At 38.5% G+C, this 24,975-nt stretch overlaps 1 long non-coding RNA gene across 1 annotated transcript; it reads right to left on the bottom strand.

Annotated features, from left to right (window-relative positions):
- Window positions 1–347: 347 nt before the first annotated feature.
- LOC103691402 (uncharacterized) lies at window positions 348–24,975 on the bottom strand. The gene is made up of 4 exons (XR_001836511.3): window positions 17,596–24,975; window positions 7,300–7,416; window positions 5,716–5,840; window positions 348–1,842 (listed from the first exon to the last, which is right to left on the bottom strand). It is a non-coding gene; the product is annotated as an uncharacterized LOC103691402 (long non-coding RNA).

The raw sequence follows: 24,975 nt of genomic DNA on the forward strand, positions 1-24,975 counted from the left end.
TGCTTTATAAAAGTTCAACCAGTAATTATAAATACAGATTTTTAATGTTTTTATTAGCATATATTAATTATACTTAATGGGTTTGTGGCATTTTTATACCTGTACTCTCCTACTCCTGCTAATCACCTTTTCTTAATTAGCTCCTCTTTTCTCTCCAGTCTGTCTCTGTCTCTGTCTCTGTCTCTGTCTCTCTCTCTCTCTCTCTCTCCCCTCTGTGTGTGTGTGTGTGTGTGTGTGTGTGTGCGAGCGCGCGCGCGCGCTCGCACACACACACACACACGTGCTCACATGGTTGGTTTATAGGAATATGGACACCTTATCAGTGATTACACAACTAAGAAGTCTCTCTTTATCTAGACATGAAACCTCCATGTCAAGATTTTGTTGGGACCAATCTTAGGAGATCATGTGCAAGTAAACCTGTGAATGTAAGAGTTTAACTGTTGTAAAAGTATAAAAATAAAAGAGTACGGTTGTCTTTTACCCTGCTTGGTCCGCACCACGGTGCCCCAAGATATCTGCTAGATATCTTGGCAGAAACACATCCCAGCCACACACTTTCCTACACTCAAACCCTCACATAAAAGAACACACAACACAATAATCTTTGACCCAATTGATAAGATATAATTGCCCACTTAAACATACAAAGCCCAGTACCATCCATCCCTTGAGAACATTAATAACAACCTGTAAATACACAGAGCAGAATCTTAACATCACCTGCCATGGCTTCTCCCCACTCTCTCTTCTGTGTCCTGTCTCTTCCTCTCTCTCTAGTCTCCTCCTCCTCCTTCAAACTTCTCTCCCGCCCATCCTTCCTTCTCCTCCAATGACAGGCCTCCTTCTATTCTGTACCTGCCCCTCACCTGTACTTTACAAATTCAATGGGGAGGTGGTTCTGGTGAAGTCACCTGATTCCTGAGTAGTGACTAGGCAGCTGTCCTTGGGGCAGTGGAATTAGCATCAAAATACAGATAACTTCAGGGCAAACCACAACTTTTTAACAGTTATGAAATGTATACAAGTCAGTATTTCAAGTCTTTTCCTACAACTTTCCTTTGCTTTTATATTCTTTCTGTCTTTATTCATTCCTTCTTTTCCTCTGTAATGTTCTTTGAACTTGGAGGAAGTGATATTTACAGGCCACTTATGAAAGAGCATACAACAGTCATCTTTGTCTTTTGAGAAGTTATGAGAATCTAAAATCACCAGTGACAAAAGCTCTAGAAGCTTTACCCAAAGCAGTGGAAATAGCATCAGAATACAGATAACTCCAGGGCAAACCACAACAAGTACTTATTTAGAATAAAAAAAAGCATAAAAAGGAAACTTGAGTACATTGAGTACTTGAGTGTTTAGTTACTGGAGAGATGGTGCAGTGGTTAAGAGCACTAGCTGCTCTTTCAAAGGACCTGGGTTCAAATCATAGCACCCATATGGCAGCTCACAACTATTTGTAACTCCTGTTCCAGGGACCGTACATCATCACACAGACATGCCATACATGTAGGCAAAACACCATAGAACATAAAGTAAAATTAAACAAATAGTTAAAAAAAAATACACGCTTTCTCAAATAAAGGCCACTTAAAAAAGAATATGTTTAAATGTAAAATATTGCTTAGTTTTTAAAAACACAAGTAACTAATGGGCTAACCTTGAAAATAAAGGACTTCTCTTCCTCTGCTCTTCCCCTCACCCGAGTCCGTCTCTCTGTCTGTCTCTGTTTGTCTCTGTCTCTCTGTATGTGTCTGTGTGTCTGTCCTTCTGCCTCTTTCTAAAGAAGGCTTATTTTGCATTTCAGAAATTATCAGAATATCATAACAAATCCAATAAGGTCTAAAATTAAGAAATAATATAAGTTTAGGGGCTAACAGTCACTGAATATCATCTTGGTTAAAAAAAAATTCTTGTTTTGAAAAATAACAATTGTTTGATAGTACCCCCAAAAAGTATTAGGTAATTTTACTGAGGGCTAACAATGTTCCTGGGCATGATGTGGGACAGTACTTTTAGGCTTTTTTCCTCCCTTTCCCTTTCCCCTGCTTCCTCTCCTCTTCTCCTAATTTTCCTCTTCATCCCCTATCTTTTCCTGAAAAATGAGAACAAGGCTATGGCCTCAAGAATGTATTAAATATATACATTGGATCATTTTTCCCAACAAATCCAATTTTGTCAGAAATTTAGGTCCCTGACCAGTTTTGTGCCTGAAGGAAGGTGGAACGAGCAGCCTGGCAGCTAGACTGTGGTGCAACAAAGCAGCTCATCTTGGAGCAGTCAGGATGCAGGCAGAGGCTAGCTTTGCATACTTTTTCATAGCTATAAACTTGTTAATAATGTTACTACACAGTGTTTTGGGTTTGAATAAATGACATATTTAACCCATCTAAAGCAAAGAGAAAATGTATTATCTTACATGATCAAAAATTCCCTGAAAGCTGAATCCAGGCATCAAGTAGTGTAACCCAAACTTTCTCTCTCTTGTTCTGTCTCTCAGAACCACTGTCCTTTGTACAGGTTTAAATCTGTCTCACTGATGATGTCAGGAAAAACCTTTGGTCATTGGCCTGAAATGAATCACATGTTCACTTCAGACCCAGTCAGTAAGATTAGGAAAATGTAATTCTCTAGCTATTTTTATTTGGAGATTTGCTTTTAAAAAGGTGGCGAGGGGGATGAATTTGAAAGAGCAGAAGGGTATGGGTATTGAGGAGGTGAGAGGAGGCATGGGAAAGGAGAAATGATAAAATTATATTATAATCTCAAAAAATAAAAGGAACACTTCTTTAAAAAATGTTCAAAATGCTTTTCCCTAGATCCATTATTTGAAGTAAGTCTCCCTTCAAAGCTGTGGATTTAGGAATAAAAAGAGAGAGAGAGAGGTGGCTTTCTAAGGCAAGCAGGGCATTATAGCAGGGTGTGTGCGGAGGGCAGACATCAGGGAAAGAAAAATATCATATACGCACAGTACTGACCGTGGCTGACAAAATCTGAGCATGATAAAATTAGAAAATAAGCAAGGAGTTCATGGAACCCTCCAAAACAGTCTAACTTTATTTGGTTTTAAAGTGTTGTCCTGGGGCTAAATGAAGTTCAATAACAATATCAGTCTTATGCTATTTATATAGATTTTATATATTTATATTGTATTTATATTGAATTCAATATAATATTGGAAATGGTGAAGATGCCCTGTGTCTTAATAACCCCAGGTTGCTATCACACAATATCATAAACTGGGTAGATTAATCAATAGACATTTGACACAGTCTAGAAACTCCAGGATAAAAAAGCCAACAGATTTGCCTCTTAGCTATGAGCTTTCTCCCTGGCTAGGTGATAGCCATCTTCTATTTTGTGCTAATGTGATCATTCTTCAGTGTGTGGCTATGGAGAGCGTGGACAGGTACTAGTTATTTTTTACCTCTTAAGGGTGTTAAACCCCCTTTTGAAAGTCTGCTCTTAAAACTGCTTCTTGACCTAGTTATTGCCCCCAAAGTACACACACACACACACACACACACACACACACACACACACACACACCAGTAACTTGGAGGTGAAAGCTTCAACATATGAATACTGGCAGGGGATGGATAATTAAACATTCTGTTTGTCATTATAAGAAGCTAGTTCAAAAATCACGGAAAGGTCATTGTTTATTTAGCTATTACTAACATGAAAATCAACAAACCCAAAAATGACCAATCTGCTTCTCAGCCAATCTGTATATATAATAAGAAGCACTTACAACCCTAAAATGCCTCACTTAAGGCAGAAAGTAGGGTAACATTCAACAAAGAAATTATGGGAAAGGGTTGGGGATTTAGCTCAGTGGTAGAGCACTTGCCTAGCAAGCGCAAGGCCCTGGGTTCGGTCCCCAGCTCTGGGGGTGGAGGGGGGGAAGAAATTATGGGAAAAATCAGAAAAAGGCCTCACTATGTCAAACTGCTGACCAGACTATGCCCCATCCAAGCACAAGAGAGTACACGTGATGGAAGCACACTGGTCAATTAATTAAAGAATATGATTTTGAAAATACCTTTTATAACCCACAAGAATATCTGACAATTATATGATTGAGGGAAACTGGAAGTACAAGGTTTAATATGGGTGATGCCAAAAAAGAAAAGAAAATTATAGGTCATTATGCCAATTAGGGCTTTTACAGTACGATCTTAAAGCTTAAATATTTAGCTACTGCAGACTGTCATTTTCATTTGCTGGATCCACCAAGAGAAAAATAGGGCACCAAATTGTTTCCTGCAATGTCTAGTACTTTCAAAACATAAAAGGGGATTTGGAAGTATAACAAATAATAAGGAAATAAGCAAAACCATCCTAAAAGGTGCTAGAGGTCACTGTATGTTCAGTATGGTTTTGTTTCAGTCAATACCAAGATCCTGAACTTGTCATTTTGTGCCTGAACTGATGACAGCAACAGGAGGCACAATACATGTCTGAAACTCAAGGAGAAAGTTGTACTCCTGCTCTCAGCATAAGAAGTCACCCTCCTTCATTGTTCACCTGACAGCTGCTGATTACCTCTGAAACTGGATTATTACTTAGCCAAACTGATCAGAAAAAGAGAGGCAGCAAGACTACATGGAAAACACAACAGGTTGCAGATATGGGAGCCCTTCTCAAGCTCATTGCCATGTCCTCTGCAACTACTCCTCTAAAACTAATGGGACTTAAGACATAGAAATGAGAGGGAAGTGGGGAGATGATAGTTATGATTCAAGGTTCTATTACTCCACTAATGTGAAACATAACTGCCAATTAATTAAACGGATATTATTTTTAAAGCATATGTTTCTGTGAGAAATAACATTGGAAATACTGAATAATTTAAAATACATGTTTATATTTATTTAATTATATTATAATACATGTTGATATTTAATTTGCTGTTATATTTAATATGCTGTGTGCTTTGTATAGTATACTCTCATTTTGTTTCTCTAACTTTTAAAAACAACTGTATTTTCATAATAGTTTAAGATTTATAGTAAAATTGTTTAAAAAAGTTTTCATATAACCCACATCTAGTTTTTCCTACTATCAATATCTCTAAATAGCTTATCTTATACTAAATAGCTTTAACTTTACCTTGCTTTTAATTTTTAATCAAAATAACTGATATACTTGATAACATAATCAAATACTAACAAAACATAGTACTCACATTGTATCAGTCTCTAGGCATTCTTCCCATGAAAAATCAATTTTATAAGTACACATGTTTCTTCTAGTCATTAAACTGTTTTAAATGATATTTGGTGCTAAAATTCCTTAATTCAGTGATACTCCACTTTCTAGTATTCCACCACAATATCATCACTTGTAAGTGATATGACCTCACAGGACGATTTAACCCCATAACTTCTTTCAGCTGGTCACTTGTAGCCCCCTAGACTTGATGCCTAGTGACATTTTCTTGGTGGTCTCTGTGTTGAGTCCCTCTGTTTTGGGCAGAAGATTTTGTCTTTCTTGAATTATCTGTTTATGTGGGTTTCTAAGAAAAGCTTCAAGGAAGATAACATTTATCAATCTTTCCCACCTGAAACTATCTTCATTCTGCCCTTGCAACTGACAGATTATAGAGTTCTAGTTGGAGACCAATTTCTTATCATTCTCACAGCATTGTTCTCTGTTCTGTATTTTCAATACTTTCATTAACACAACCATTCTATTACCTATCACACTGACCTGGTCTATCTGCAAGTTTTGTACATTTTCTCTCCTCCAATGGTGTCTTCATTCACTGTCATAAGGACCCAGTGGATCACTTCCATCCATACTGCTCTTCTATCCTTCTTCCCTACTATCTATGACTATGGAATAAAATTTTAGGAGATTTTATTATTTAGCACTTCTAGCTAAATAATAAAGTCACATGAAGAAAACCTACTCACCTCAGCTGGCAGTCCAGCCTTCTCATCTGTATTCACATATAATTATTGCATATGAATAGTTAAACTAAGGAACATTCCTTAACTTAAAAAATCATGTAATTTTCCTTGTTGTTCTAAACGATCAGAAAGTAAGTTGACCTCTGCCATTAAATTTGTCAGTGTATTGCCTAGAAATAAGTCATCCTCTCACATAATGTATTTTGGCCATTTGTGGATCTCTGTAATGGTTTCTGTCAACTTCATAAAGAAGCATCTTTGAAGAGGAATGAGAATCACCCTTTTCTGTGGGTAAAGAATGGGTATTTAGAACGCAGTTACAAATTATACTAGTTTGAAAAATGGCAGTAGTATGTTCCCCTCTAAGGTCTGTGTCCTCACCACCCACTGGTAATTAGCTAGGTTTATAGCTATAGCACTAGGCAAAAACTCACTTTTTGTTTGTCTGCTTGTTCACTTTACATCCTGATTGCTGTCTCCCCTGCTGGTTTCCCCTCCCACAATCCTTCCCCTAATCTCCCTCCCCTTCTCTTCTGAGAGAGTGGAACCCCCAACCCTGGTATGCCCTGACCATAGTAGATCAAGTCTCTGCAGGACTAGACACTTCTTCTCCCACTGGGGCCAGAAAAGACAACCAAGTTAGGGAACAGATTCCACAGATAGGCAACAGCTTTAGGACCCACATGAAGCTGCATATCTGCTATGTATGTGGGTGGGGGAACTTAGGGCCAGTCTGTATATGTTCTTTGGCTGGTGGTTCAGTCTCTGAGCGCCTCTAAGGGTCCAGATTAGTCGACTCTGTTGGTCTTCCCATGGAGTTCCTATTTGGCTGTGGGTCTCTGCATCAGTCTGAATCAGCTTCTGGGTGGAGCCTCTCAGATGATAGCTAGGTTAGGCTCCTATGTACAAGCATAACAGTATCATTAATAGTGTTGGGGATTGGTGCTTGCTTATGGGATGGAACTCTAGTTGTGTTGTATTTGGCCATTCCCTCAGTTGCATGAACTCTCTTCTATTGAGTAGACTTATGTAGCAGAATTTTCCTACAATTGATTAAATAATAAAGACAACAAGAAGCAAATCACTTGGTGAGAAAGAGGCAGGCCTTCCAAGCCCTATAGAGTAAGAGGAAAGGCAGGAGGAGAGCACTTTTTTTGGACAAAGAGGTGGGAGTGAAGCAGACAAAATGTAGGTCAAGGACTATTGTTCTGGGACTTACCACTAGGACATTAATATTACTCAGTCAATTTTAAGACCCTGTTTTAGAATAATCTTTATAAACTCAAGAACTAGTTGAATAAAGAGGGATCATGGCCTCTGACACTCATCAAAAAGCAACAAAACAAGCCTTGGAACCAGCTTCTTTCATTTCACATCTTACCACTGAGACAGAACAACACGCTTCTCTTTATAAAGGCAGCTGGATATGACAAACATCTATGAGTTCAGAAATCAGGATGAAGTATTGAGGCAAGACTTTGAAGAATTCCACATTGGTCTGGAATACACATAACAAACCCTTTCATTTAGAAAAAGAAGGAAGAAGAGGAGGAGGAGGAGGAGGAGGAGGAGGAGGAGGAGGAGGAGGAGGGGGAGTGGAAAAATGAGGGGGTGGGGGAGGGGAAAGGGAGGGGGAAGAAGGAAAGAAGAAAGAAAGAAACATCTATAGTTTATTGTTATGCTTTGAATATACAGTCTCACATGACACACTTTTGGTCCCAGTTAGCGGCTCCATTTTCGGAAGTGGAGCCTAATGGTAAGACCACAGTCACTGCAGGCCTATTTTTGAAGGTCATACCTGACCCAAAGTCCCTGCCTTCCTGGTCTCTGCTCCCTGCCTGACATAATAGTGAAGAAGTTTCTCTACCACATGCCCCTACTAACATGTTCTCTGCTTGGGCTCAGCATCCTAGCAGCCACAGACCAAAGTGTCTAACAGAGCAAGCAGCGACAGCTGCTTTAAATTCCTCCTTTAAATTGTTCTGCTGGGTTTTTGGTCATACCTTTTCAAAAGTATCCAATGCTCACAAGTAGATTTCACTTTTGTACCATCTACTGAGCCTTGCAGAAAACTGCTGCATATAATTATAAAACTATTTTAGCAGTTTTATAGGTATATTTAGCTTTTTCCTTATGTGGTTCATATTCTTTTAACAACCTGATATTAATTTTACACACAACACTTAAATTACGTTTAAATTTAAATTTCAAAACATAAAATTAACTTTTTTTCTATCTTTTGAGCTAGACTCTCATTGTGTGATCCAGGCTAGCTTCAAACATAAGGTCCTCCTATCTCACCCTCCGAAGAGCTAGGGCTGCAGACTTGAGCCACTGTGCCTGGACAAAATTCACTTACTTCAGATAAACAATTAGAGAAATCAGTAGGACAGAGTCATGTAACTATCACCCCAACTGATATACATCATATTTCCACCAGCCTTAAAAGTGTCCTCTTTAGACATTTTGTGATATGGGCCTATAATATCAGCATCCAAAAGCTGAGGCAGGAGAATAACAAATGATCTAAACAGTCAGACCACTTTTCAATCACTCTTCCCTCTCCTCTCTCATCTATTTCTCATGTTGCTCCTCTTCTAAATTATATCAAATATAATGTTGTATTCCCCTTTGCTTGGCATAGCTTTTTAAATTTATCTCTATAATTAGGAATTTTTCCCTATCACTGCTATACATCAATATCTCCTGTTATTTTTCTTACAAAATAGCATTCCGAAAGTGCTTATCGTTTGATTAATTGATTTGTTTCTATTTAAATTATTGTGAATAATGTGGTGATGAACGCTGGCATGCAACTCTTTGTGTACCATGATTTTTTATTTCTCTTGAGCAAATATCAATGAGCTAGTGGTCAGGCCATTCAATGTTCACTGTGTGAGACAGCATCAGGCTATTTTAGAGTGAATTTGACACTCTTAAATCCTCTCAGCAGAGCTGAGCATCTGTGCCAGTACTTCAGTCATCTATTTTACTTTAGTAATTCTGGTTGGAATGCACACTAATATGCATTTCACTGGCAAGTGGCACTAAGCGTCTATTCATCACCTCAATGAGTACATGTGCTTGCTATTTTCTCAAATATTGGTTAAAATGCGTTATCTAATACACACTATCAGATACACACTTACAAATATTTCCTCCTTTCTGATGGATTGCCTTTTCATTTTGTGATGTACCATTCACAGATCAAAAAAAATTCAATTTTACTGTTCTGTCAACTGTTTTATTTTACAGTGAGTAAGTTTTGTGACACTAATGAAATTATTGCTTGAGCCAGACTTTCTCCAAGTTGGCATTACTGACATTTAAATTCTTTTGAAAAAACAGTACATGTAAAATATAGCAGTGTTCCTAGTTACTACCTTCCAGACATTGAATGTATCAGCTTCTACCACCAAAAATATCTGACTTTGGGATATGAAATTTCTGAGAATTACTGGACAAACCCAATGCCATAAATGTGGATTTAGCTTTTGCACTAATCCATCTTGAGTTAATGCCTATGCAACAGCTAAAGGGTCATAGTTACCTTTTTCTTACAGCTATTTAGGTAGTCTAACAGTATTATACATTATATACTCTTCGTTCTCTCACTGAGGCACCTTGACATATTTGCTTAAAATCAGTTGTCCCTACAGGTGGGGAGCTATTTCTGCATCCTCTATTCTATTTTATTGCTATATTTCCATATTTGTACCAATAATACATAGTTTTGGTATTATAGTTTTATGGTAAAAACTGAAATCAAATAATCTGAATAGTTTGTCCTTGGCTTTGGGTATTATTTAGGTTTCCTGAATTTGGGCAAGCAAGAATGTCTCAGTGCAGTCTCTGCTTCTGTTTGCTCTCCTGTACCGTAATTCTCTGCCTATGATTTCTCTGTATTTAGGTTTTTTATTCTCCTTCTTTATTAAATTGGTTATTTCTTATTTACATTTTAATTGTTATTACCTTTTCATGTTTCCAGCCAAACATCCCCCTAACCCCTCAACCCACTTCTAGATGGGTGTTCCCCTCGCCATCCTCTCCCCATTACCACCCTCACCCCAACAATGACGTTCACTGGGGGTTCAGCCTTGGTAGGACAAGGGATTCCCCTTCCACTGGTGCCCTTACTACGCTATTCATTGCTACCTATGCAGTTGGAGCACAGGATCAATCCACCTATAGTCTTTGGGTAGTGGCTTAGTCCCTGGAAGCTCTGGTTGGTTGGCATTGTTGGTCAGATGGGGTTTCGAGCCCCTTCAAGCTCCTTCAGTCCTTTCTCTGATTTCTTCAACGGGGGTCCCATTCTCAGTTCAGTGGTTTGCTGCTGGCATTCGCCTATGAATTTGCCATATTCTGGCTGTGTCTCACAGGAGAGATCTACATAAAGTTCCTGTCAGCCTACACTTCTTTGCTTCATCCATCTTTTCTAGTTTAGTGGCTGTATAAGTATGGGCCAAATATGGGGCAGGCTCTGAATGCGCGTTCCTTCAGGCTCTGTTCTAAACTTTGCCTGCATATTCCTTCCCAAGGGTATTCTTGTTCCCCTTTTAAAGAAGGAGTGAAGCCTTACCATTTTGGTCATCCTTCTTGAGTTTCATGTGTTCTGGGCATCTAGGGTAATTCGAGCATTTGGGCTAACATCCAGTTATCAATGAGTGCATACCATGTGTGTTTTTCTGTGATTGGGTTACCTCACTCAGAATGATATATTCCAGTTCCATCCACTTGGCCTATAAATTTGTGAAGTGATTCTTTTTGATAGCAGAGTAATATTCCATTGTGTAGATGTACCACATTTTCTATATCCATTCCTCTGTTGAAGGGCATCTGGGTTCTTTCCAGCTTCTGGCTATTATAAATAAGGCTGCTATGAACATAGTGGAGAATGTGTCTTTGTTTTATGGTAGGGCATCTTTTGGGTATATACCCAAGAGAGGTATAGCTGGGTCCTCAGGTAGTGCAATGTCCAATTTTCTGAGGAATATCCAGACTGATTTTCACAATGGTTGTACCAGTCTGCAATCCCACCAATAATTGAGTGTTCCTCTTTCTCCATATCCTCGCCACCATCTGCAGTCACCTGAGTTTTTGATCTTAGCCATTCTGACTGGTGTGAGGTGGAATCTCAGGGTTCTTTTGATTTGCATTTCCCTTACGACTAAAGATGTTGATCATTTCTTTAGGTGTTCTTCAGCCATTCGGCATTCCTCAGCTGTGAATTCTTTCTTGAGCTCTGAACCCCATTTTTTAATAGGGTTACTTGTCTTCCTGCAGTCTAACTTCCTGATTTTTTGTATATTTTGGATGTGAGCCCTCTATCAGTTGTAAAATTGGTAAAGACGTTTACCGAATATGTTAGTTGCCATTGTGTCATAACAACAGTGTCCTTTGCCTTACAGAAGCTTTGTAGTTTTATGAGATCCCATTTGTCGATTCCTGATCTTAGAGCATAAACCATTGGTGTTTTGTTCAGGAAATTTTCTCCAGTGCCCATGTGTTCAAGATTCTTCCCAACTTTTTCTTCTATTAGTTTGAGTGTATCTGGTTTGATGTGGAGGTCCTTGATCCACTTGGACTTAAGCTTTGTACAGGTTGGTAAGAATGGACCGATCTACATTTTTCTACATGCTGACCTCCGGTTGGACCAGCACCATTTGATGAAAATGCTCTTTCTTCCCTTAGATGGTTTTGGCTCCTTTGTCAAAAATCAAGTGCCCATAGGTGTGTGGGTTCATTTCTGGGTCTTCAATTCTACTCCACTGGTTGATCTGCCTGTCTCTGTACCAATACCATACAGTTTTTATCACTATTCCCCTGTATACTGCTTGAGTTCAGGGTTAGTAATTCCCCTGGAAGTCCTTTTATTGTTAAGGATAGTTTTAGGTATCCTGGGTTTTTGTTATTCCAGATGAATTTGCAAATTGTTCTGTCTAACCCTATGAAGAATTTGATTGGTATTTTGATGGGGATTGCATTGAATCTGTAGATTGCTTTTGGTAAACTGTCCATTTTTACTATATTAATCCTGCCAATCCATGAGCAAGGGAGATCTGTCCATCTTCTGATATCTTCTTGAATTTCTTTCTTCAGAGGCTTGAAGTTCTTGTCATACAGATCTTTCACTTGCTTGGTTAAAGTCACTCCTAGATATTCTAGATTATTTGGGACTGTTATGAAGGGTGTCGTTTCCCTAATTTCTTTCTCGGCTTGTTTCTCTTTTGTGTAGAGGAAGGCTACTAATTTATTTGAGTTAATTTTATACCCAGCCACTTTGCTGAAGGTGTTTATCAGGTTTAGTAGTTCTCTGATGGAACTTTTGGCATCTCTTAAATATACAATCACACTGTCTGTAAATAGTGATATTTTGAATTTTTCCTTTCCAGTCTGTATCCCTTTGATCTTTTTGTTGTCTGATTGCTGTCAAGTTGTCTGTTTGTTGTCAAGTTACTCTCCATTTAGTTTAATATTAGCTACTGGTTGGCTGTATATGACTTTTACTATGTTTAGATATGGGCCTTGAATTCCTATTCCTTCCAGGACTTTTATAATGAAGGGGTGTTGAATTTTGTCAAATGCTTTCTCAGCATCTAATAAATGATCATGTGGTTTTTATCTTCAGTTTGTTTATATAGTGGGTTATGTTGATGGTTTTCCGTATATAAAACCATCCTGCATCCCTGGTATGAAGCCTACTTGATCATGATGGCTGATTGATTTGATGGGCTCTTGGATTCAGTTTGCAAGAATTTTATTGAGTATTTTTGCATCGATATTCATAAGGTGAATTGGTCTGAAGTTCTCTTTCTGTGTTGGGTCTTTGTCTGGTTTAGGTATAAGAGTAATTGTGGTTTCATAGAAGAAATTCGGTACCGTTCCATCTGTTTCAATTTTGTGAAATAGTTTGGATAGTATTGGTATGAGTCCTTCTATGAAGGTCTGATGGAATTCTACACTGAACCCATCTGGACATGGGCTCTTTTTGTTGGGAGACTTTTAATGACTACTTTTATTTTGTTAGGAGTTGTGAGGTTGTTTAAATGGTTTATCTGTTCTTGATTTAACTTTGGTACCTAGTATCTGTCTAGGAAATTGTCCATTTCCTCCAGATTTTCAAGTTTTGTTGAATATAGGCTTTTGTAGTAGGATCTGGTGATTTTTTGAATTTCTCTGATTCTGTAGTTATGTCTCCGTTTTCATTTCTGATTTTGTTAATTTGGGCATACTCTATATGTCCCCTGGTTAGTCTGGTTAAGGGTTTATCTATCTTGTTGATTTTCTCAAAGAACCAGCTTTTGGTTCTGTTGATTCTTTCTATGGTCCTTTTTGTTTCTACTTGGTTGATTTCAGCTCTGAGTTTGATTATTTCCTGCCTTCTACTCCTCCTGAGTGAGTTTGCTTCTTTTTGTTCTAGAGCTTTTAGATGTCCTGTCAAGCTTCTGATATATGCTTTCTCCTGTTTCTTTCTTCAGGCACTCAGAGCTATGAGTTTTCCTCTTAGCACAGCTTTCATTGTGTCCCATAAGTTTGGGTATGTTGTACCTTCATTTTCATGAAATTCTAAGAAGTCTTTAATTTCTTTATTTTTTCCTTGACCAGGTTATCAGTGAGTAGAGCATTGTTCAACTTCCATGTATATCTTGGTGTTCTTCCTTATTGTTATTGAAGACAAGCTTTAGACTGTGGTGGTCTGATAGGATGCATGGGACTATTTCTGTCTTTCTATATCTGTTGAGGCCTGTTTTATAACCGATTATATGGTCAATTTTGGAGAAAGAACCATGAGGTGGTGCGAAGAAGGTATATCCTTTTGTTTTAGGATAGAATGTTCTATAAATATCTGTTAAATCCATTTTTCATGACTTCTCTTAGTCTGTCTATGTCTCTGTTTAATTTCTGTTTCCATGATCTGTTCATTGATGAGAGTGGAGTGTTGAAATCTCCTACTATTATTGTATAAGTTGCAATGTGTGCTTTGAGCTTTAGTAAGGTTTCATTCATGTATGTAGGTGCCCTTGTATTTGGAGCATAGACATTTAGGATTGAGAGTTCATCTTGGTGGATTTTTCCTTTGATGAATGTGAAGAGTCTTTCCTTATCTTATTTGATGACTTTTGGTTGAAAATCTCTTTTATTTGATATTAGAATGGGTGTGTTTCATGTAGGCAGCAGAATGCTGGATCCTCATTATATACCCAGTTTGTTAATCTCTGTTTTTTTATTGGGGAATTGAATCCATTGATGTTTAGAGATATTAAGTAATAGTGATTGTTGCTTCCTGTTATACTCATATTTGTACGTGAGATTGTGTTTCTCTGCTTGTCTTCTCTATGTTTTGTTGCAATACGATTAGTTTCTTGCTTTGTCTAGGGTGTAGCTTGCCTCCTTGTATTGGGCTTTACCATTTATTATCCTATGTAGGGCTGGAAGTATAGAACGATATTGTATAAATTTGGGTTTGTCATGTAATATCTTAGTTTCTCCATCTATGTTAATTGAGAGTTTTGCTGGATACAGTAACCTGGGCTGGCACTTGTGTTCTCTTAGGGTCTGTATGACATCTGTCTAGGATCTTCCAGCTCTCATAGTCTCTGGTGAGAAGTCTGGTGTAATTCTGATAGGTCTGCTTTTATATGTTACTTGACCTTTTTCTCTTATTGCTTTTGATATTCTTTCTTTTTTTTGTGCATTTGGTGTTTTGACTATTATGTGATGGGAGGAGTTCCTTTTCTGCTCCCATCTATTGAAGTTCTGTAGTTCTGTAGTTCTGTAGGCTTCTTGTATGTTTATGGGCATCTATTTCTTTAGGTTAAGAAAGTTTTCTTCTAAGATTTTCTTGAAGATATTTACTGGTCCTTTGAGTTGGGAGTCTTCACTCTCTTTTATACCTATTATCCTTAGGTTTGATCTTCTCATTGTGTCCTGGGTTTCCTGTATGTTTTGGGCCAGTACCTTTTTCCATTTTACATTATCTTTAACAGTTGTGTCAATTATTTCAATGGAATCTTCTGCTCCTGAGATTCTCTCTTCTATCTCTTGTATTCTGTTGGTGATGCTTGTATCTACAGCTCCTTGTCTCTTCCTTTGGTTTTCTATATCCAGGGTTGTCTCCCTTTGTGCTTTCTTTATTGCTTCTATTTCCAGTTTTAATTCCTTCACCTGTGTGATTGTGTTTTCCTATAATTCTTTCAGGGATTTTTGTGATTCCTCTCTATAGGCTTCTATCTGTTTATTTATGTTTTCCTGCGTTTCTTTAAGGGAGTTCTTTATGTCTTTCTTGAAGTCCTCCATCATCATGATCAAATGTGATTTTAAATCTAGTTCTTGCTTTTCTGGTGTGTTTGGATATTCAGTGTTTGCTTTGGTGGGAGAATTGTGCTCTGATGATGGCACGTAGTCTTGGTTTCTGTTACTTGGGTTCCTGCGCTTGCCTCTTGCCATCAGGTTGTCTCTGGTGTTACCTTGTTCTGCTATTTCTGACAGTGGCTAGACTCTCCTATAGGCCTGTCTGTCAGGAGTGCTGTAGACCTGTTTTCCTGTTTTCTTTCAACCAGTTATGGGAACAGAGTATTCTGTTTTCAGGCATGTAGTCGTTCCTGTCTACTGGTCTTCAGGTGTTCCTGTGGGCTTGTGTACTGAGTCCACCAGGAAGGTCACTTGGAGCAGAAAAGCTGGTCTTACCTCTGGTCTCAGGCCTGAAGTCGCTCCTCTGGTGCTGTGTTTCAGCTCTCTGTGAGGGCAGCAACCAGAAGGACCTGCCCTGCCTTTTCTTGGGTCCCTGTGCACAGTTGTCCCAGATGGCGCTAGGTGTTTTCCTCTAGAGTCAGAAATGTGGGCAGACTGTAGTCTCTTCTGGCTTCCCTGGTGTGTCTGCCCCTTTGAAGGCTTAGCTCTCCCTCCCACGGGATTTGGGTGCAGGGAGCTGTTTGCCCAGGTCCCTTCAGATCTGGGCGGTGTCTGGACCACCAGGAACCTGCAGCTTGAGTGCCCCTATCTTGTATTTAGTTTTATCTAGAATAGGGCAGCTCAGCAATATCTCTTTTAGGCCTTTCTGAAAATATAACCCAACATTGCCTCAAATACTTTCTAAGGGTGGCCAGGGTAACAGAAATGAAGAGATTGTGTTATTATATTTAGTTACTCTCAGATAATGATCCCAGTCTGTGCCAAGCCAAACAAAAGTCTTAAATTTCACCAATTGTGTGAACATGAAACAGCTCTTTTCAGTTATGAGCAAACTGGCCATCTGAAATAAATGGCTTCCAGCTTACTTAAAATTTCAAATCCTGAAATGTCAAACACAAGATTATCATATGTTAGATTATTGTAAAATCATTCAGTGTTATCCAAATTGTGATAGAATTGGTATTTTCCCTCTAGCATTATTTTATGGCACTGTTGGGTTAGTTCCTTGGAGAATCATATACAGAAAGGCCTTAACATTTTTTACCCCTTTGACCTGGTACTCCTATTCCTAGAATTCCCATTTATGGATATAATATTTATGAACAGAGAAAAGAATGACTCTTTAACAAATATACCCACTAAAATTTATAAATGTGTGTATGTAGATATTCTCTACCAATGAGTTTCACTATCCTCAGTCTTGTAAAATCTTTAAAGGATACCACAAAAATGTCCAACAGAAAAATGCATGCTTATATTCCAATCATTTTAAAATGTTTATAAACAGTTTCAAATAATACATTAAAAATATGCATGTACTATTTAAGCTCAACTCTATTTTTAAATTACATTTATTTATGTGTGTATGTGTATTTGTGTATATGTGTGTGAGGGTACACATGCCATAGTATTTAAATTGAAGTCAGAAGACTTCTTTTGGAAGTCAGTCTCTTCTCTCCACTATGTGGGTTCCCAGGATAGCTGGTAGGTCATCAGGCTTTTCTGCAAGCACCTTTGTCCATAGAATCATCCCATCAACTCTCAACTGTAACTTTTTTAAAGCGTAAGCCAAGAGCCTGGAAGATATCTGAATCTGCCATGGTGGTTTGTGTTACCTATAATGACTTTGGTTTTCCCACTTGCTTTTTCCAATAGTGAGTCAAGAAAGTCAGTTTTAACAAAATTTTAAGAACTAAGCACATTGAATATTTTGGGCCAGAAAGAACTTTAGTAAACTAGTTTGTCAGTGTATATTATTAATAAGGAAATTTTTATCAATACAAGACACAAAAAGTTTAAAACATTGGTTTAAGATCAAAAGCCAAGCTGGCATTACTGTAAACTTGGCATTTCCTGGTGGGCCATTGCACTATATTCTAGGCATTCTTGTTTCCCTGCCTCTTTCCAGTATAAAAGAATGTGCATGGTTCATATCATCAATGTTTAATTTAAAATATAATTTCAAACTAATTTCAACATGAATGTCCAGGAACCTATATTATTTGTAGATATATTTTCAATGATTATTTGAAAGCATGAGTACAAATAGAGTTTATCCTAAATATTCTCTAGCCTTGAGATTTAACATGCTTCATAAAGAAACCAAATTATGCTGTATTTATGAAAAGTTCATTGTTTCTTGGTTAAATTGTTACTTTTTGTTTGTAATTTCCCAAGCAGAAATGACAGGGTTATAGGATGAACTGTAAATCAGGAGTTTAACTCTCATAGACTAATGATATTGGTGGAGCTTTATGATACTGACCTACTGCTCATACATTGACACTTTCTTTCTTCATATACCAAACAGATTTTCCAAACCTAAATGGAAAATACAACACTTTTAGGTTAATATTTCATATCACTGAAAAATTATCTAGAGGGAAGATTTAAGGTTAGTAGAGTGTTTATCTTATCAAACATGGTCTGTTTTGTTGAGGTTATGTTTGGCCTCCAGTTAGGCAGACCTATTTACTAGGTTAGGAGCATTCATTAATTAACAGTGTTCAAACATCACCAATCTGCTATGTTATTTCAGCTGGGAAAACAACTATATGAACAAGCACAGCTTTCTGACTAAAAATAAGTGATAACAGCCAACTCTCTGGCAGCTGATTTTCAGTGTTTAGGTAATGCACAGTCTCAAAACATTATAAAATACTGTGAAATATGCAAATAATTTAAAATCCCAAAGATTTGAGAGGCAGGTTACAGACTTACAACTTCACAACAGCCTTCATTTTGAGAATGTTTGAATCTCTCAGTGATTTTTCACACACAGGAGCATGCCACTTGCTCTTCAGACATTGACACTCCCCCACCCCCAACAGCTGCTAGACCTGAGCTTAACTAAACAAATACAGTAAGTAGCACAGTGGAGTGTTTATGGAGCACAGTAACTATAAATGTTCTTGGAGAAATAGACCTCCTCGTTCTAAAAGATAGGTTTAAAGATAAGAATGTTGGATTTTTGTGGGTTAAAAAAGGTAAAAAGATAGAAATATATGCAATAATTTTTTTAAAAAAAAAAGGAAAGTTGGATTTTAAAATACAGTTTAAATTCCTGTTAGGAAGATGTGTATATTATGTATAATATTTAGTGACAGTATCACATTGTTAACTAGCAGTGAAATAACCATTTTTTTCCTTTTTATCTGTTTTTGTTGCCGGTCTGATTGTGACAGATGTGCCTCCAATGTTATGAAGGTACAGCTAGACTTGAACTCCTGACTCTTCTGCCTCAAGTGCCAGAGTTGCAGTTATGCACTACCACCCCAAACTTCTTTACCTTAAATTTCCTCCGAAGGTGGGCAGACCCTTCTGGTTGCTGCCCTCACAGAGAGCTGACACCCGGATCTGAGAAATGACTCAAGGCCCAAGACCAGAGGTAAAACCAACTTTTCTGCTCCAAGTGACCTGCCTGATGGACTCAGGACTCACAAAGGCAAAATTCCTCTGTGACCAGGCACTTCCAGTTTCTAGCTGGGGACCGAACCTCACTGATCCAGGCCCACAGCTCCCTGCTCCCAAACCAAAGGGAGAGAGAGCTCACAGCCCAGACAGGTGGGCACTCCTGAGACTGCAGGGCAGGAGAGACCTCTAGTACTGGCTACCCCTACCCATGTCCCTGGCACAATAGGAAACCTTATAGGGCCTCTGGGAACAGGAAGATAGGGGCACTCATTGCTGCCATCCAGACACCTCCTGGATCTGAAGGGATCCAGTCAAACAGCTATCTGCACCCAATCCCGTGGGACGGAGAGTTAGACCTTCAAAGGGGCAGACATGCCAGGGAAGCCAGAGGTGACTACTCTCTGCCCACATTTCTGATGCTAGAAGGAAACCCCTAGTGCCATCTGGGCCCCCTGTGCACAGGGACCCGAGCTAAGGCAGAGCAGGCCCTTCTGGTTGCTTCCCTCACAGAGAGCTGAAACCCTGATCTGAGAAGCAACTCCAGACCCGAGATAAGAGGCAAGACCAACTTTTCTGCTCCAAGTGACCTTCCTGGTGGACTCAGTACACAAGCCCACAGGAACACCTGAAGACCAGTAGACAGGAACGACTACATGCCTGAAAACAGAATACTTTGTTCCCATAACTGGCTGAAAAAGAACAGGAAAACAGGTCTACAGCACTCCTGACACACAGGCATATAGGAGAGTCTAGCCACTGTCAGAAATAGCAGAACAAGGTAACACCAGAGACAACCTGATGGCAAGAGGCAAGCGCAGGAACCCAAGTAACAGAAACCAAGACTACGTGCCATCATCAGAGCACAATTCTCCCACCAAAGCAAACACTGAATATCCAAACACACCAGAAAAGCAAGAACTAGATTTAAAATCACATTTGATCATGATGATGGAGGACTTCAAGAAAGACATAAAGAACTCCCTTAGAGAAATAGAGGAAAACACAAATAAACAAGCAGAAGCCTATAGAGAGGAATCACAAAAATCCCTGAAAGAATTATATGGAAACAAAATCAAACAGGTGAAGGAATTAAAAATGGAAAAAAAAAAGCAACAAAGAAAGCACGAACGGAGACAACCCTGGATATAGAAAACCAAAGGAAGAGACAAGGAGCCATAGAGACAGGCATCACCAACAGAATGCAAGAGATAGAAAGGAGAATCTCAGGAGCAGAAGATTCCATAGAAATCATCGACACAACTGTCAAAGATAATGTAAAATGGAAAAAGATACTGGCCCAAAACATTCAGGAAGCCCAGGACACAATGAGAAGATCAAACCTAAGGATAATAGGTATAGAAGAGAGTGAAGACTCCCAACTCAAAGGACCAGTAAATATCTTCAACAAAATCATAGAAGAAAACTTCCCTAGCCTAAAGAAAGAGACACCCATAAACCTACAAGAAACCTACAAGAACTCCAAATAGATTGGACCAGAAAAGAAACTCCTCCTGTCACATAATACTCAAAACATCAAATGCACAAAACAAAGAAAAAATATTAAAAGCACTAAGGGAAAAAGGTCAAGTAACATATAAAAGCAGACTTATCAGAATTACACCAGACTTCTCACCAGAGACTAGGAAAGCCAGAAGATCCTGGACAGATGTCATACAGACCCTAAGAGAATACAAATGCCGGCCCAAGTTACTGTGTCCAGCAAAACTCTCAATTAACATAAATGGAGAAACCAAGATATTCCATGAAAAAACCAAATTTATACAATATCTTTCTACAAATTCAGCTCTACAACGGATAATAAATGGTAAAGCCCAACACACAGAAGCATGCTACACCCTAAACAAAGCAAGAAACTAATCGTTTTGCAACAAAACAAAGGGAACAAAATCACAAACATAATCTCACACCCAAACATGAATATAAAAGGAAACAACAATCACTATTACTTAATATTTCTCAACATCGTTGGACTCAATTCCCCAATAAAAAGACACAGATAAAAAAAACTGGATACACAATGAGGAACCAACATTTTGCTGCCTACAGGAAACACACCTCAGGGACAAAGACAGACACTAACTCACAGTAAAAGGCTGGAAAACAACTTTCGAAGCAAATGGTCTGGACAAACAAGCTGATATTCTAATATCAAATAAAATAGATTTCAACCAAAAGTCATCAAAAAAGACAAAAAAGGACACTTCATTGTCATCAAAGGAAAAGTCCACCAAGATGAACTCTCAATCCTAAATATCTATGCTCCAATAAAAGGGCTCCTACATACATGAAAGAAACCTTACTAATGCTCAAAGCACACACTGCACCTCACACAATAATAGTAGGAGATTTCAACACTCCACTCTCATCAATGGACAGATCATGGAAACAGAAATTAAACAGAGACATAGACAGACTAAGAGAAGTCATGAACTAAATGGACTTAACAGATATTTAAAGAACATTCTATCCTAAAACAAAAGGAGATACCTCCTTCTCACCACCTCATGGTACTTTCTCCAAAATTGACCATATAATCGGTCATAAAACAGTCCTCAACGGATACAGAAAGAAAGAAAGAATCCCATGCATCCTATCAGACCACCACGGGCTAAAGCTGGTCTTCAATAACAGTAAGGAAAGAATTCCCACATATACATGGAAGTTGAAAAGTGCTCTACTCAATGATAACCTGGTCAAGGAAAAAATAAAGAAATTAAAGACTTTCTTAGAATTAATTCAAAACAAAGGTACAACATACCCAAACTTATGGGACACAATAAAAGCTGTGCTAAGAGGAAAACTCATAGCTATGAGTGCTTGCAGAAAGAAACAGGAGAAAGCATATATCAGCAGCTTGACAGGACATCTAAACTCTCTAGAACAAAAAGAAGCAAACTCACCCAGGAGGAGTAGAAGGCAGGAAATAATCAAACTCAGAGCTGAAATCAACCAAGTAGAAACAAATATGACTATACAAAGAATCATCAGAATCAAAAGCTGCTTCTTTGAGAAAATCAACAAGATAGGTAAACCCCTTAGCTAGACTAATGAGAGGACACAGAGAGTGTGTCCAAAGTAACAAAATCAGAAATGAAAATGGAGACATAACTACAGAATCAGAGGAAATTCAAAAAATCATCAGATCCTACTACAAAAGCCTATATTCAACAAAACTTGAAAATCTGCAGGAAATGGACAAATTCCTAGACAGATACCAGGTACCGAAGTTAAATCAGGAACAGATAAACCACTTAAACAACTCCATAATTCATAAAAAATAGAAACAGTCATTAAAAGTCTCCCAACCAAAAAGAGCCCAGGCCTAGATGGGTTCACTGCAGAATTCTATCAGACCTTCATAGAAGACCTCATACCAATAGTATCCAAACTATTCCATGAAATTGAAACAGACAGAGTGCTACCGAATTCCTTCTATGAAGGAACAATTACTCTTATACCTAAACCACACAAAGACCCAACACAGAAAGAGAACTTCAGTCCAATTTCCCTTCTGAAAATCAATGCAAATATACTCAATAAAATTCTGGCAAAGAGAATCCAAGAGCACATCAAAACAATCATCCATCATGATCAAGTAGGCTTCATACCAGGGATGCAGGGATGGTTTAATATACGGAAAACCATCAACATAACCCACTATATAAACAAATTGAAAGATAAAAACCACATGATCATTTCATTAGATGCTGAGAAAGCATTTGACAAAATTCAACACCCCTTCATGATAAAAGTCCTGGAAAGAACAGGAATTCAAGGCCCATACCTAAACATACTAAAACCAGTCGCTAACATTAAACTAAATGGAGAGAAACTTGAAGCAATCCCACTAAAATCAGGGACTAGACAAGGCTGCCCCCTCTCTCCCTGCTTATTCAATATAGTTCTCAAATTTCTAGACAGAGCAATCAGACAACAAAAGGAGATCAAAAGGATACAGATTGGAAAGGAAGAAGTCAAAATATCACTATTTACAGACGATAAAGATCGTATACTTAAGTGATCCCAAAAGTTCCACCAGAGAACCACTAAACCGGATAAACACCTTCAGCAAAGTGGCTAGGTATAAAATTAACTCAAATAAATCAGTACCTTTCCTTTACACAAAAGAGAAACTAGCCGAGAAAGAAATTAGGGAAACGACACCCTTCATAATAGTCCCAAATGATATAAAATAACTTGGTATGACTTTAACCAAGCAAGTCAAAGATCGGCATGATAAGAACTACAAGCCTCTGAAGAAAGAAATTCAAGAAGATCTCAGAAGATGGAAAGATCTCCCATGCTCACAGATTGGCAGGATTAATATAGTAAAAATGGCCATTTTACCAAAAGCGATATACAAATTCAATGCAATCCCCACCAAAATTCCAACCCAATTCTTCATAGATTTAGACAGAATAATTTGCAAATTCATCTGGAATAACAAAAAACCCAGGATAGCTAAAACTATCCTCAACAATAAAAGGACTTCAGGGGGAATCACTATCCCTGAACTCAAGCAATATTACAGAGCAATAGTGATAAAAACTGCATGGTATTGGTACAGAGACAAACAGATCGACCAGTGGAATAGAATTGAAGATCCAGAAATGAACCCACACACCTATGGGCACTTGATTTTTGACAAAGGATCTAACACCACCCAATGGAAAAAAGATACCATTTTTAGCAGAGAGTGCTGGTTCAACTGGAGGTCAGCATGTAGAAGAATGCAGATCGATCCATGCTTATCACCCTGTACAAACCTTAAGTCCAAGTGGATCAAAGACCACCAGATACACTCAAACTAATAGAAGAAAAAGTGGGGAAGCATTTCGAACACATGGGCACTGGAGAACATTTCCTGAACAAAACACCAATGGCTTATGCTCTAAGATCAAGAATCAACAAATGGGATCTCATAAAACTGCAAAGCTTCTGTAAGGCAAAGGACACTGTTGTTAGGAAAAAAGGCAACCAACAGATTGGGAAAATATCTTTACCAATCCTACAACTGATAGAGGGCTTATATCCAAAATATACAAAGAACTCAAGAAGTTAGACTGCAGGGAGACAAATAACCCTATCAAAAAATGGGGTTCAGAGCTAAACAAGGAATTCACAGCTTAGGAATGCCGAATGGCTGAGAAACACCTAAAGAAATGTTCAACATCTTTAGTCATAAGGGAAATGCAAATCAAAACAACCGTGAGATTCTACCTCACACCAGTCATAATGGCTAAGATCAAAAACTCAGGTGACAGAAGATGCTGGCGAGGATGTGGAGAAAGAGGAACACTCAATTGTTGGTGGGATTGCAGACTGGTACAACCATTGTGGAAATCAGTCTGGAGCTTCCTCAGAAAATTGGACATTGCACTCCATGAGTACTCAGCTATACCTCTCTTGGGCATATACCCAAAAGATGCTCAAACATAAAACAAAGACACATTCTCCACTGTGTTCATAGCAGGCTTATTCATAATAGCCACAAGCTGGAAAGAACCTAGATGCCCTTCAATAGAGGAATGGATACAGAAAATGTGGTACATCTACACAATGGAATACTCCTCAGCTATCCAAAATAATGACTTCACGAAATCCATAGGCAAATGGATGGAACCGGAAATATCATCCTGAGTGAGGTAACCCAATCACAGAAAAACACACATGGTATGCACTCATTGATAAGTGGCTATTAGCCCAAATGCTCGAATTACCCTAGACGCACAGAACACATGAAACTGAAGAAGGATGACCAAAATGGGAAGGCTTCACTCCTTCTTTAAAAGGGGAACATTCAGAGCCTGTCCCACATGTGGCCCATACATATACATCCACTAGATAAGATGACTGAAGCAAAGAAGTGCATGATGACAGGAACCCAACGTAGATCTCTCCTGAGAGACACAGCCAGAATGCAGCAAATACATAGGCGAATGCCTGCAGCAAACCACTGAACTGAGAACGGGACCCCTGTTGAAGGAATCAGAGAAAGTACTGAAAGAGCTCGAAGGGGCTCGACACCCCATATGAACAACAATGCCAACAAACCAGAGCTTCCAGGGACTAAGCCACTACCCAAAGACTATACATGGACTGACCCTGGACTCTGACCTCATAGGTAGCAATGAATAGCCTAGTAAGAGCACCAGTGGAAGGGGAAGCCCTTGGTCCTGCAAGACTGAACCCCCAGTGAACGTGATTGTTG

Source organism: Rattus norvegicus, chromosome 2 (assembly GCF_036323735.1).
Source record: "Rattus norvegicus strain BN/NHsdMcwi chromosome 2, GRCr8, whole genome shotgun sequence".
NCBI classification, from domain to species: Eukaryota; Metazoa; Chordata; class Mammalia; order Rodentia; family Muridae; genus Rattus; species Rattus norvegicus.